Here is a 15938-nt window from a genome sequence, read left to right as displayed (position 1 = left end):
TCATGGGAATGAATAAACTTTTTATGGGATATATCAGGGTCCTGGTGGATTATCCAAAACTTGGTAGGGGATGTATTAAAAGGAGTGTGGAAATGTGCAAAATGACTGTGGGGTGCTTAGAGGAAGAACCAAAAGTGGGGAAATGGAGGGAGAAATTTGGATCAGGGTGGAGCAATAGCAAAGTGGGGAGAGGGGAAGAAAATATCACATTTAAGCAGAATGCTGACAGTACATTTTTTTTGGCCAAGCACTGTGCCAGTAATATTAAACTTACAAGTTTTGTAAAACTTATTAAACTCTCTTCCTATTTTCTATGCGATTCAGCCCCTATTTTCTGTGCGGTTTAGTTCACTATTGTGTGTGTGGGTATGTGAACTTCAAGGTGGACTAACTGGTATGTAGGAGACCACACTTGAATTCAGGCTGCAGGGAAATACCTGCTCTGGCACATGGAGCACATCCTTCTCCTTCTCTGACTGTGGTGTTCCCTCTGCTGCTTCTCACCCTTTTTGTTCTGTCTGCTTCTGCCTGTCCAGCATTTTCTGCCCTTTCTTAGACATGTTTCCACTGAGATGCTGTCAGCTTGTCTGGGGGGCTCAGCTGTGCCCTGAGGTATGTCCACTGGAATGGGCTGGAGCTGGCTGTGTCCAGCACAGGGCAGCCACAGCCTCTCCTCCCTGAGGCTGTCCCTCAGCTCCAGCTGCCAGCACCTTGCTATGTATAGCCAGTAAACCTTCGTAGTTTATAGCAGATAAATACAAATCTCATTCCTGAACTTAAATCAGATGCCTCATGTATAGGAATAACTGAATGTGTAACACTTTTTAAGGAAAGCTGCAAGCTTTTAACTAAGACGTATCATAAAAGCGTGTCTAACAGAACTTACATAGTGCTGCATGAAGTATAGAGGCATTTCAAAATAATATTTAAAATACTTTTTCTGTGTTCAAATTTAAAAGATGATTCATGAGTAAAATAGTCATATTGCAAGATATAAATTATTTGTAAAGTACTATGTGATTTTATCCATAGAGACAAAAATGCTCTTACATGCTTGTGCTTGGGAATTTCCAGTTAAGAAGAGATGTAGCTATGCTTTCATTTCTCAAAAGTGAGAGCCTGACTGATGTTATCTTTCCCCTTGTAGCTTGGGACAAAATCAAAACAAGGAGATGCTCAGCATATCCTGCTCCAAGTCCCCCTTTCTCCCAAAAGGAATTCACATTACCATGTACCTCATGTCCAAGATAAAATACTGAGATGTCGTATGATAGAAGAAAGTATTTTGATGTCACAGACAAAGTATTTTCAGAGTCCTTTATGAATGGTTAAGTAGGCAGTATTTCTTTTTGAGCTAACTAAAAAGTGAAGGGAGAAAGAAAGCATTTGTTTCCCAAAGGTAAGCACCTACCTGTAGCTCCACATAAGACCCATGAGATTATAGCTCCAGGTACAAAGCACTCTGGGATTTAGTTGCTGAGTTATTCCATAGAAATTGAAAGGTTGGTTCAGTTAATTTCCTTAAAAAAACCCTAAAATACTACATTAGTGCACTTGTGTAGCAATAGGGAAATTTGCCTCCTGTGTCTCACCAGCCTATGTTACAGCTCACCCTTCTGGGCAGTGCCATGGTTGCCCACACACATGGATAGGTCCTCTGGGCTTCTCTTCAAGCTTTCTTTGCCACTGCATTGCCAAGAGTGGAAAGAGTGGAGACCCTGTGAGGATACAAGCAGGCTTAATTTATCTCTGGAATTCTAAGGTAATTGAACTTCTTTTGCTCATTTCTATTGATGTAGAATAATCTTCTCACCACAGGCCACAGGGGTGCAAAGGGAATATTTTCAGTACTATACTTTTGTACATTTTTAAGGATATTTTTCAGTACTTTTACATATAATATGCAAGAATTTATTTTCTTTTCTCATTTATTTCTAATGAAACCATCAAAAGAAAGGCTGATACTTTTTCTTTTGAAGACAACTTTGGATTTTCTTGTGTAATGTTATTAGGACATTATCTGTAAAGTAGTGTAAAAGTAAATATTATGCAGAGTTTTTAAATTACAGCAAAAAGGAAAAGTTCCTAAACCACTATTTTATGAGCCTACTTTTAAAAATTACTTTCTCTTGGGTGGTAGAGAGCAGTAGGGTAGAAATGTTCGTTCAGTCCAAATAATTTTTAATACTCATCAGTATTCCTTAAAAATAACAGAGTTAACCATAACTTTGAAGTAAGTCAACATCATAAAAAAAGAAGACTCACACACCTGGTTAAGGAATGTGTTGACTGAAACAGGATACCTGCAAAATACATAAGAACCTGGAATTTTCTTTTTTAAGGCAATTGATAATTGATTAATATTTTAAACTGTGAATAATAAAAGTGTATCTTCTGTATTTTACTTACATGTTTGCAACCTTTGAAATGACACAATTATGAAATAAACATTCATGTCTCTATTAAAGCAGTAAGCAACCAAAAGCTAGGACCTCCTCTTTCCATCTATCTAAAAAATGTGGCTCTCACTAATGACACCTCATAAATAAATGATGATTTTTATGTTAAAAATTGTTATTTTCAGTTACTGATTCAAAACTGAGTATTACATGTTACAGGAGATTTTCATAGTCCTTAAGTGACTGCAATGCTGGGATGCATTACCCTTGACATTCACCTGCCTAATTATTTGCTGGAAATGTACACAAACAGTCAAAATATTTGGGCTTGGGCTTTAAATCAGTAGAATTTTTTTAATATTTTAGCTTAAAATTGGCAAGTTTTAATTTCTTAGCTGACATGCTTGATACGGTACGTCACCCCAGATTGCAACAGTGTGATATATAGGAAAGTAATAAGGTAAAAGATAGCTGATGCAACATTTCTTTCCATTCCAAACAATGGCATGATCTTGGCTGATATCCCTGGCTGTACTTCCAAAAATTATTAAATGCTTTGGAAGATCCTTATGGCAGTGAATTTGAACACAAGATGTCAAATACATATAATTTTAAATTGTGCAGAAAATACATAAAGTCTGATCTCTAAAATATAATCTTTCTAACATGACTTAAAAAAGAAGCATATAATACTCTTGTCAGTCCAAGTACATCCCAGCTATGTACATTTAACACTGATGAAACTTATGTGTAAGAGCAAAGCAGTTAATAAAAGAATATGCAATGAAAACATAATTAGAATGCCTACTAGAATAATGCAAGGTAACTTGAGAACTTAACAGCAAACTTAAGATCTTTAAATTGAATTTTAATCCTTCATTGAAATTACATTTATTTCCTTTTTCTGATCTCTCTAGGCAAATAAATTATAATAATTTTGTTAAAAATAGCATGCATAATAAAACACAGGAAAAAATTAATTTCTATTAAAGGAAAGGAAAAATCCATAGCAAAGCCTAAAAAAACTTTCCATTTAAATGTTTGTTTGTTTCATGGCTGTCATTAGACTGGATGGACATCTGCCTTATTTTAAAAGACTACTGCAAATGTGCAGTTACTGACTCCTTTTGTTTGTTGATTTGTAATTTGTCAGTCTTACGTATTTTTCTGTTTGCTTCTATTTTATATTTGACATAATTTAAGAATTATGTGTTCTCTCCCAAGACATGAACTGGCTTGGGCCAAGACTCCACCTTGATACAAAGCCACATCCGATGCAGAAGTTTCCAGATGCACTGAATTTACTGTTCATGTACATTATCCTGTGTGCTGTGACACCAACATGCAAGACTTGCTGTATAAAATTCTCCAAGAAGTTGTGCGCTCCAGTCCTATTGAAGTCAGTGACTTTAACGATTGACTTCAGAGGGTGATTACTCAAGACCCTGTGACTGTGAGACAAATGCAATGTATAAGTATTTCTTTTTTAAAATCTGTTACACAGTATCAACAATATTTTATATAAGTTCATTTCACTTTTTTGTAAAATCCACACTTAAAAGTGAATCATAACACACTACTTATCAATTTTAACTGAAGTTGAAAAAATTTGATGAAGTATCCACTTGGCAGTACTATAGTAGATTATACATGTCACAGTCAGGCAAATATTTATCTGCAAATAGAAGTTCTCAGGAGAAAAGTTAGTAAGTGAGTTTTCAGTGTTTAACTCCTTTTCAACAGAGCCTCCCCTTTCATTCTCCATAAATAGATTTTAATGCAAAACATTAATTTCTAAATTTTGACAAATGTCTGTCCTTTCATCCTGCAGTTTTTTTTAATTATAGCATAATTTTAATGTTCAGACAGCACAAAGAAATAAAATCCAGCTGAAAAATTGAGTAGCTAAATTGGAGATAACAAATTCCTCTCTAAAATAGGAAAAAAAATCTGAATAGATAAATGGATAAATAATGGATAAATTTGCCATTATTCAAGGGTCGTTCCACCACAGGTTAAGTATTGTAGTATTTTCTCTTTATAGTATTAACTTGTGTATTGCCATCTCTTTATGACAATAAAATTGCCAGCTCTTTAATTTCAGCATATAGTGATATTTTATTGTTATACTTACTTTTCTGTGAGTAATGAATCTAATTATCCAGTATATGTATAGACCACTGGTGTATTTTAAAGGTTCAAGCTATTTCTTATTCTAGTATGTAGTATATTTTTTTTATTATATTGCATATAATTATTATGTAGCAATATAGAGTTATAATAGTGACTGTCCAGCAGGTTGGGGAAGGTTATCCTCCCCATCTACTCTGCCCTAATGAGGCCACATCTGCCCTAATGAGGCCCATTTTTGATCTCCCCATTTCAAGAAAGACAAGGAACTACTGGAAAAGATGATTTGTGGGACTGGAGCATCTCTCTCAGGAAAAAAGACTGAGAGAGCTGGGCTTGTTTAGCCTGACGAAGAGACAACTGAAAGTGAATATTACCAATACTAAGAAACCTCTTAAGGATGGGTGTCAAGAAGGTGGGGCCAGGCTCTTTTCATGGCACTCCTGCCCAGTGGCAGGACAAGGGGCAAAAGGCACAAAGAGAAACACTGGAAGTTCCATATGAATATTAGGACAAACCTCTTTATATTGAGGGTGACAGAGCACTGGAACAAGCTGCCCATAGAGGTTGCGGAGTCTTCTCTGGAGATATTCAAAACACGCCTGGATGTGTTTCCATACAACCTGCTCTAGGTGAACCTGCTTTACTGGGGGGTTGGATTAGATGATCTCCTGAGGCCACTTCCAGATGCAACCATTCTGTCATTCTGTGATTCTGTGATAAATGTAAATCAGATTGTTGTCATTTGTAGTTTATTAGACCTAGTGAGTCAATAACTTTGGGTAGTGTAAAAATCTTGTAGAAGAGTAGCATAACGACAGTTTTACTTAGATTAAAAAGCTACACACTTTTAAAGGATTAGATGCTTCATGATATTTTGCACAGAGTATGTTTCTTAATTCCACTCTTTTGTGTAAAACAGTAACCGATTCTGTTTTAGCTTCTTATTCCAACTTCTAAATATCACTGAGATCTACAGCATCTACTTATCTGCTGTTCTAAAATATCTGGAGTCAGTCTTGCTGTCAAGACTGTTCATGCATTTTATATTAATAGCCACTGAACAAAACCAGAAATGACCCTGGGACTCCCAAAACTAGTGAATAATTAATTTATTTTAAATAAGTAATTTAAATAAAAAGTGAGAATCAGCAGGATGGATTTGCTTTTACTTACAGAAAAGAAAATGAATAAGGATAAAATAGAGAAAATGCTAATACTAACGTCAGTTGGAGTAAGATAGGGACATGTAAAAAACTATGCCCAGGAGACAGACTACTGCGAGAGGAACAGCTCATAAAAGCATTTATTAAATTGAAAATATTCAGTACAAAAAAAAAATAAAGGAGCAAATGTAAGTAATTAATCATTGCAGGGCCAACAGAAACATGAACATTACATTTAGCAAAACATCATGACTGAAAAAACATATTAAAGTATGTTTTGTGTCTATAAATAAAACTCAAGTAAGAACAACGTGTTATAATCTGCAGTGCAATATGAACAGATAACATAGATAAAACAGAATACATTTGAATCAGGTCTGGTCTGAGCCAGTGTGGTGATTTGACTTTGGTGGCCACCAGAGGTCCATAAAAATCCTCTTATCACCCCCCTTCTCAGTAGGATGTGGAGGAAGAAAATAAAAAAAAAATTAAAACCCCTATTTTTAGTCCTAAATTAAATACAATAAAGTGTTAGGTTAACTGGTATTACTGATTTTAGCTCCTAAATTAAGTATTTAACTGAATCTCTAATTTTCCTCAATGTGAACATTTCTGATTAGCAAGGTTTTTTGGGGTGATGCAAGACTTTATTTTTAAGTTTTGTATGTACTACCAGCTGACACACATTTGTTTGAGTTTCCCTTTTAAAAAGAATTTGTAGGGAAGTTACTATATTCTAACACATTAGGGCTGTCTGACAATCAGCATTAGCAAGTTCATTGTTTCCGAGACAAAAATACGACTAACAAATTCCAGGCTAGAATTAAGAAAATTAGAAGCTATAATGTTGGATAAAGTAAATGCTAGAAAGATATTAAGCAACATAATGTTTAGATCTTCTGCAATCTTTCCTCCTGATAGATTTTTAATTAGATTATCATCTTTATCAGATTTAAAACATACACTGAGGAGGCTGGTCTTACAGTACTCAGTAGTCACTGAGGTTTTAATGTCATCTGAGGACTTCCCCATGCAGAGAGCTGGGAATGTAGAGTCTGACAGCCAACACTTGCAAAGCTTACAAACTTGATCTGTTGCAAGCTGGCTTTGAGTGTCATGGGAGTCAGTATGTAGTATACTTACAGGTTTGACAACACCATTCCCCTGCACTGTCCCAGAATGGAGAGTAAATGATAGTATTTTGTGACAATCAGGAAAATACCAATTCTACTGAATAGCTTTTAGACTTAAATAATATAAAAAGTGTTTATGGAGCACCTCTTCAAAGCAGGCACAACTGCTGTTGTTATATATAAATTATATATTGTACTGTTTAATTAGTTGTATTCTTAAGTAAAGAATAACTTTCTGAGAAGAAATATGTGAAATTCATGTAGCACGTTTAACTTAAATTAAATACCAGAAAACCATGGCACTGCAAAGGTTAACAAAATAAATTAAGATTGTTTAAATCTTGGTTTTCAGTGAACCACGGTTTCTTGAAATTCTCAATCATGAAGGTTCATCAGAGTGATGAATTGTTCACTATTATGTCAGCATGGGGCATTATACAAGGAAACACAATGGTCTTTTTTAATGGTGTGTAACAACAGGTTATCCCAAGAAAGATGCATCAAGTCCAACAATTTAAAAAATTCATAGTTCACTGAAAGTACTGGTTAAAAATATACCTATTTCCTTTCATAAAGCATAAAGAACTGAAAGAGTTTAATTTTAAAACTTTTTTTTTTTCCTTTCTCTACCCATGGAAATTTTCTGCACTGGATTAGGAAATTCAGTATTTTCTCTGTGTTTTATATTCTTATTTCACAGATTTTTTTTCATTAGTTTGGTCTGATTTCTCTTTCAGGATTTTACAATGATTAAAGAAAGCTCTCTGTGAGTATTTTTACACCCTGTTAAGTTGGATCTTGAATGTTTTTGGAATCATTCACTCAAGAATATATTGATGCCTGGAATATGGATGGCTTAATGTATCTATAACCATAAGGATATTCCATTGACCATACAAAATAAATCTCAAGGAGTTAATAAAGGGGTGTACACATAGAGACACATTTTCATGCAAGAACAAATTTCTTGTTCAACAATTTAATTTCAATAAAATTCTGAATTACTTTCTATGACCTAAACTGTTTGTTTTAAAGTCTAGCTGAAGAAAAAGGGGGAGATAAGAAGTCTTAGTTAATGTAGCATACCCTTCAAGGATTATCTAATACACTCTGACAGTACTGCTAGTCACACTTCCTTTAAGAATTGTCACATATGTCTTTACATGTCTTTACATGTGAGCTCCATGTGTGTTTACCCTCCAAGAACAAAGAGCAGAGTTAGCAAAGTGCTGATCAGAAGCAAACATATCCAACCTCAGCATTACTTGCTAACATAGAGGTTAGTGATAAGTGCTGTGTTAACAATTTTTCACACATATGTGGAGCATGGACTGAACATGCCCCTGTCTGCCTATGAAATTTAACAGTTACCACCACTATATGTTATTACTCTTTGGAAGCTTTCCATCACTCACAGACATCTGTTCTTTAAAAGAATGTAGCAGTAGAGCATGTTCATCAGCTACAAGGAGAAAAAGAAGAATGAACTTGATGATATTTGCTCAAAAATTTCACAGATACTTGTTCACAGCAGAGGAATAATAAGATTTCAGAATTCTGCTTGCTATTATACATAAGAGATTTTCTTGAATGTGGATTCTTCTACACACCTATTTTTTTCTTTCTATTCTCTTTGAATCTATTCTTTGTTCTCACAGACACATCTTCTATCATCCTACTCAAATGGAAAGTCCGGTAAAATAGTTTGGTTTTAATTACATTTACACTATGCGGCTCTTCATAATTCATTGTTCTTTAGTGTATAGCCTTCATTATGTAATGTACCTCTACAAAAAAGGGATAAAATTAGAAAAACTAAGAGACAAAATGAGTTCTTTGTAATGAAAGGAAAAGATAAAAAGAATCTTTTATGAATGTATTATAGAACAAAGTAAAATATATAGGTTAATTACTTATGTGAAAGAGAACAAATTATGATTTAAACAAAGGAGGTTTAAGTAGAACTTGCTTCAGTCTTTACGAATTTGTGTCCAAACATATTACAACACTAATCTTAGCACAAAAATAGGACTGTAGGCCAGAATATAGAAAGAAGACACTGAGGAATACTTTAGTTCAAGTCTTCAGTGCTTGATGAACTAAGGACTAAAGGAACCAACACTACTTTAAAAACATTGAAGTAATCTGAACTTCTAGTCATGCCTGAGTCTTTCATTCTGAAAGAAAGAAAGAAAAAACCACTTAAAATAGGAAGGAGAAGAAAATAAATATAAGAGAAGACAAAAAAAAAATAGTCATATTTTCTGTCTGTGGAGCAGTTATTTAATTATTAATAATTAAATGAAATAATAATATTAATAATAACTAGAAGTGGTAAAAAGCACTTTATATTGGTCAATAACATACTATGTCATATCAATCCAGTTTCTTTTCTGTTATGCTAACAGTGTAGTGAATAAGGGGGAAGAAAAAACTACAACATTTACCAAGGCTGTAGTAAGATTTGGGGACTATATAACACACTTTTATAAGCAACTTCACAAAGTATGGTTCACATTTTATGGGTACAAAATTGGTGTACAGTCGGATGAAAACCTACATTTAGTATTATTGATTCACTGTCTGTTGGAAGGATTTCAAGTGAAGTACTTCCAAGTTTTTTCTATGACTGATTTTATTTAATATTTTAGTTCATGATTTAGATGTTGATATATAATAATGTGTACAGATGGTGTTAGGAGGGGTTATGAGTGCTTTGGAAGATCAGAATTCAGTGTGATTTGGAGAAAATATAAAACTGACCCGAAATCATCAATAAAAACAAAGTACAAATGTCACAATTAAGAAGCATAAATAAAATGTGTACAGATATGAAATTAAATTATCTAGGCATTAATGCTGTCAAAAATAATGTACAACTGCAGTGGGGCCACAAATTAGACAAGATTTTATGTACTGCTGTGGCCAAAAAGACAGTTACTTTCCAAGATTCACTTAGACTTGAAAAGTATCTTGCATCACATGTGGATGATAACATTTCTGTTTGCATTTGGTCACTGGCACTGTCTATAAAGGAATTATTAGTTATGTTGGGCATACCACATGAGCTCTGAATAAGCAAATGGGACAAGCACTCTTGTGCCTGGGACTGTCTGAAAGAAAGGGGGATGTACAAATTAAGATAAAAATAGGAACATAAGAATAACCTTCCGAAATCATAGAATCACAGAATCATAGAACAGCTTGGCCTGGAAGGGAACTTAAAAATCTGGTTCCAAACCCTCTGCCAAGAGCCAGCAAATCTTCCATTAGACCAAGCTGCTCAAAGCCCTGTCCAGCCTGGCCTTGAACACTTCCAGGGATGAGACATCCACAGTTTCTCTGGGCTAACTGTTCCAGTGTCTTACCAACCACACAGAAAGAATTTCTTTCTAATAAATAATCTCAATCTACCCAGTTTAAAGCCATTCGCTCTTGTCCTAGTGCTACATGCCTTTGTAAACACTCTCACTCCAGATTTCTTGCAGGCTTCCTTTAGGTACTGGTAGGCTTCAAATAGATCACCCTGGATCCTTCACTTCTCTGGGTTCAACAACCTCAATTTTTTCAGCCTGATCTCATAGGAAACACTCTCTCTCCCTCTCGCCAATCAATTTGGTTACCCTCCTCTGGACTTGCTGCAAAGGTTCATGTCCTTCCTGTGTCTGGGACCCCAGAGCTGGATGCAGCACTGCAGGTGGGGTCTCATCTGAGAGAAGCAGAGAGGCAGAATCACTTGCCTTGGCCTGCAGGTCACACTTGTTTAGATGCAGCCCAGGACACAGCTGGCTTTCTGGGCTGCAAGAGCACATTGACAGTTCATCCACCAGCTGCTCCTCCACCAGCACACTCAAGTCCTTTAAGGCAGGGCTGTTCTCAATCTGTTTGCTCCCCAGCCTGAACTGATACCAGGGGCTACCCTGACCCAGGTCTTGGGTCTTGTACTTGGCCTTGCTGTTGTAATGTAAGTTGTCCTCACAAAGGAGATGCCTTTTCAGAAAGAGATACCAGCTTGCTAAATGAAGAAATGCATTTCAGTTTGATAGTGAGAAGAAATGGTCTAACTGTAATGTTGGTCCTCAGTGCAATAGGCTACATGACATTGCAGAGAAATATTCTTAAATAGGACTTTAAGGGAAGATGAATTAGATGGTCTCAAGTTTGATTCTGAATATAAGCAATCTTGCTTTACTGAAGAGGGATCGACCACATGGTCTTTTGAGGTCATCCCTAGAGGCCTCTTCTTCTAATTAGATAATAAAATTATATTTATTGTTTTAGTACTTCGTAACACCTGGGAGGCTAAATTATTGAACAGGAACCATGCTGTGAGATATTTAACTTTTATTAATGTGATTTATAACTATATCTACCTACAGAAATATTCTTTGATGTGAAAAATAAAAATTGTTTCTTTATTTTAATTGTTAATAGTATTTTATTCCCCCAAATGCTTTGTGATGGGTAGGTCTAAGCTCCTTTAGTACTTCTATGTATTTCGCAATGTTGTGTTATTGTTAAAAGTTATTAGTTGATTTAGAGATAAAAGGTGAGAAAGTAAACAAAATTTTAACCTGCAAGTTAATTCAACTGCTCATCACTTTGAAAACCAAGTTTCAGCTTACATCAATTATTTCCTGTTTTACTTTTGAATTGTGTTTTTTAAAATTTATCTCAATAAAATGAATTTATATATTGTTATACAGAATCTAATTCCTGTTATAGGTATTGTAGATAATTTTTTTTTTCATAGCTTTTTTACTATGTCCTACTGGAAATGACAAAAAATATTTGTAATCTGTTTATTTTTGATGCATTAACTACACACTGATGAATAGCTAAATTATTTTTAACAGAATACCTTCAGGACTATGCATCATTTCAATTTACTGAATCCATACTGGAAATCACTAATAGACTATAAAATAATATATTCTTTAAAATAGAGTTATTTTCTTCCATTTACTGTTTTATTAGACTGTGGAGCCCAGACTACTGGCAGAGGCAGGAGGTATGATATTACAGGTGAGAGAACAAACCCCCTGACAGCACAGCTTTGACAGTGTTAATCACACTATCCACAGCTTATGTTAAATGACTGACTAAAATGTTTCCAGAGGAACTCTGAACATTGCAAGCTTCCTTGGCAACCAAAAGTGCCTACAGACAGCCCTGCCCATCACATTTTACAGTCTTTCTCTTTTCACATCATCTTGTCACTCTGAAGCGCCAGTGCAGTGTTCTTCCTGCAGTGACATTTTGCAGTTCACTGCTGTCTTCTCCCTCCCATTCCTGTCTTCTGGACTGCTTTAATTCACAGACCTCATTTGAAATCTTCATCTTAATGTGACAAATACTGCTAAAAATTGAAAAGAGGAATTTTGCCTGTGTTGTTTGATTCTGTTATTGATGGGAAAGGCTAAGGCTAATTCCATACAAATATCTAACTGCCATTTTGTCCTTTTAATACCTTTAAAACTGTTCAGAACTTCTGATGTTTGACCTGATGGATGGCTTTGTGATTCAGAACTTCAAAGATATTAATTTTATTGAGAATTAATTGCAAAGATAGTTAGCTTTTGCTGCAAATACTTTGCTCAACAAAACTACCTGGAGGTTTAAAATATCTGAGGATCTAATAGAGCACCCAAGAATTCTTACACTTGCTGCTGAACCTTAGCTCAGCCCTTGCCTAAGTGACTCTGAGTCCCCCCTGTGTCTTTTTTTTTTTTTTTTCCCCTATCTAGGGTGCATTTCAATAAATCAACCTGTGTGGAAAACAAATTGAAATGATATTTTACTAGTGGTAGTACTAATTATGTACAACACAGCAGCAACAGCAGTGATCCCTGGGGATTAAAAAGAACTGGATATACCTCCCATAAGCAGTGATGGCAGAACTTATTATTGGGTGTGTGGACATTGTGCATTGAATCATTTTTAGTCTCTTCTGTGAAGTTTTTCCAATTTTTATTAAAAAAAAATTATGATGATAGATTTTTTTCTTTGAAGAAATTAAAGATCTTTAGATAGCTTATGTTGAATTTTTCATGGGAAAGGGAATCCTGGATTGTGCATTCAGCTTCAAGGGTTACACACTTTGTGAGAATCCACTCTGAAGATGGTGGTTCAGGAGCCTTTGGACATTATGGGAGCTCTGGAAATCCTCAGTCTACTCAATTGTGCAAATCTCATTCTTTAGATATCTAGTTTGCTATATTCAATCTCTACTTCAGAACTGTTGTTTCCAAACTTTTGTATTTTTAAATCAAATACATTTTACATGTTCTTCCAGGCATGCAGTTTCCTTTAAAATAAAGTTTTAATTATCTGCACTTATTTTTAATAGTATGTCTTTTGTTTTGGGGGACCACTCCATAGCTACAATTTGTAATTATAAGGATAGTGGTACTTGCATTATAATCTGAAAGATTCAACTAAAGCTTACATACTGATAAATGGGATTAAAAGAAGCAGTGAAAAGATGTAGGGAACTGTATATTCAATTTGTTTTATGTATTGGATACATGAGGAGGGTTATGTTCATGCAAAATTTTCTGAGTAACTTTTTTTAACATAATATTATATCTAAATTGCTTCATTGAGGCTCTTTCCTGAAACTTTGTTTTTTTAAATTTCAGCCTGCAGCAAATCTTTTGACCTGATTTATAAATATCTGAAAATAAAACTAATACGATATATGAAAATATTGACGGATCATCAACTACAAGAACACCAGGGAACATTGCACAAATTAGATCTTGGTATGTTTTCCTACAAGAATGTATTCCTTCTGCTCTCTGCAGAAGAAAAGAATGTTCTTGTTTTTCTACACTGCTGAAATTGCAACACTAACATATTTGAACATGTGAAAGGCCTCTTGAACACAATTCCTTGTGAACAATCTATGTAGCAGGTGGTAAAACACATAGATTGTGTCTGAACGAAGTATGTAGACTCTTGTCTTCAATTGAAGTCAGTATTGAAACATCATTTTTACCCTTATGGGACAGTTCTTTTAATAGAAATCTAACAGTAAGAGATGTTAATTAAAGAAAACTTTTCTTTACAAACAGGATTGTGAATAGGATTTGGAGAAGCACATGGACACCATTTTTTCTGACTGAAACAACTTCATAATGAATCAAGATTCTTTGCTTCTTTGAAAAAGCTTTCCATCTGGCTCTTTGAAACATCCAGATAAGTTAAAAACATCTATAGTTGCACCTGTATTGATATATCATTATTTATGCATGTATATAGTTAATCTGTCCATGTATATTTATTTATGTCTACATTACATTTATAGAAGAGATACAAATACATTGTAAAAACTTACTGTATGTTTTATAGATGTCATTTAACATGATGTCAACAGGGTTATGACAGTAGTTGCTAAAACTGTATTTCATATGTTCATTGATTGTGATTTTTTCAAAATGTTTTTAAAGAATCACAGCCTACCTTCTTTTATTTTATTATTTTTTATTCAGGTAGAGTTGAAGACAGTAAAAATAGTGTTCAAAGAGCCTAAAGAAATTCATGGGGACAGGACTACAGAAGTGGAATATATTCCAGGTTATTTGGTTTGGTTGTTTCATCATTTTATACCTCTATGGTATAACATTATTTTCATAAAGTGCTTAAACTAAAGAGGAACTATTTAGTTAGTTAGTTAGTCATTTATTAATGCATCCTCATACTGGAAAGTATTTTCAGAATGTCTGTCAATTTTTCATAATTTCTTATCATTGTTCTGTTCCTAAAAACTTCATTTTCCTAGGAAATTTCATAAAAATTGTGCAGATTGTTTCAAAGAAGCATAACAAAAAAGGTCTCCAAAACTTTTAAAAAAAGACGTAAATATTTTCCTGTCTATCCTGGAACCCTACTCCAGATGAAACTTAGCTCCTACATCATAGAATTGCACTTTCCTGCCAAATAGGTGCATCCTGCAAGATCTGAAAAGTGAAACTGTGACCAGACAATAATCTTATATTTTCCCCTCATCTTCTGTTTCCAGCAGGTGAGTTACACATCATGGTGAAAATTGTTATTAATCCTGTGGAAGTTTTCCCTTTTTTGAATTTGTATTTAACCTATTTATAATTGAATTTTAGGTCATTTTTATTATTTTAGTTCTCCATGTCATACAGTTATTTCTTGATGCTCTGTATTAATAATATCACTTAACTTTGTCACAATCTGCTTTCATTGTTATACTCACACTCTATTATCTCATTATAACTAATGAATTTACTAACCAAGGTTCATTCCAAGACTAGTCTTTAGCAACTTAATCAGCAGTCTCATCTAAGACAGAAAGTCCCTTTTTTCACACTACCTCTTTCTGCTTCTTTTTTTATCCAGTTTCTGTGTTAAAGATGTTTGGCCAGTCTCTATTACTTTACTTATAGTCTCATGTCTAGCACTATTTCAGATACTGGGTGAAAAAGAAAATTATTTTTACTATATTCCAATGCCTAAAAACCAGTCAAAGAAAGAAAGTTAATATGTCAGCGCCAATAATTTGAGAAGAACTCTGTTCTGTCACTGTCACTTCAACAAATATTTGTTTTGCACTATTACAGGGTAATCAGTCTACAAGCTGTAATGCAGTTTGATGAAAAAAAACCCCACAAAACTCTTTTTTAACAAAGTTATTTTGATTTTTTCCTACTGACCCTCCATTTTTACAAAAACAAAACCAACACACAAAAAAAGAAAAAACCTAAAACACCTTTCTTATATTGGTCTTTAAACAATCTCTGTTACATTTCTTTTCTCTGTATACACATTTTGCATGATGCAGAAGCTGAATCAGGCATGTTTGTTTGTTAAAATGTATTGTCTAATATTTTGAGGTTTGCAGCAAATTGGAGCAAACAGGTAACAGAAATTAGTTTTCTACAAATGTAGTAGAATATGAGTAGATAAATAAATATCATTATCCATTGCTCAGATATATTTTCTCTAGTTCTGACTACAGGATATTTTTGCTGGTATGTGATTAGTGGTAGCTCCGGAACACTAAAACCTGAAACATCCTACCTGTTTTTTTTCTTTTCAATCTTTACTGATAATTTGCCATCCTCTACAAAGCATAATAG

Source organism: Corvus moneduloides, chromosome 5 (assembly GCF_009650955.1).
Source record: "Corvus moneduloides isolate bCorMon1 chromosome 5, bCorMon1.pri, whole genome shotgun sequence".
NCBI lineage: Eukaryota > Metazoa > Chordata > Aves > Passeriformes > Corvidae > Corvus > Corvus moneduloides.
Note: the sequence above shows the minus strand (reverse complement) of the source record.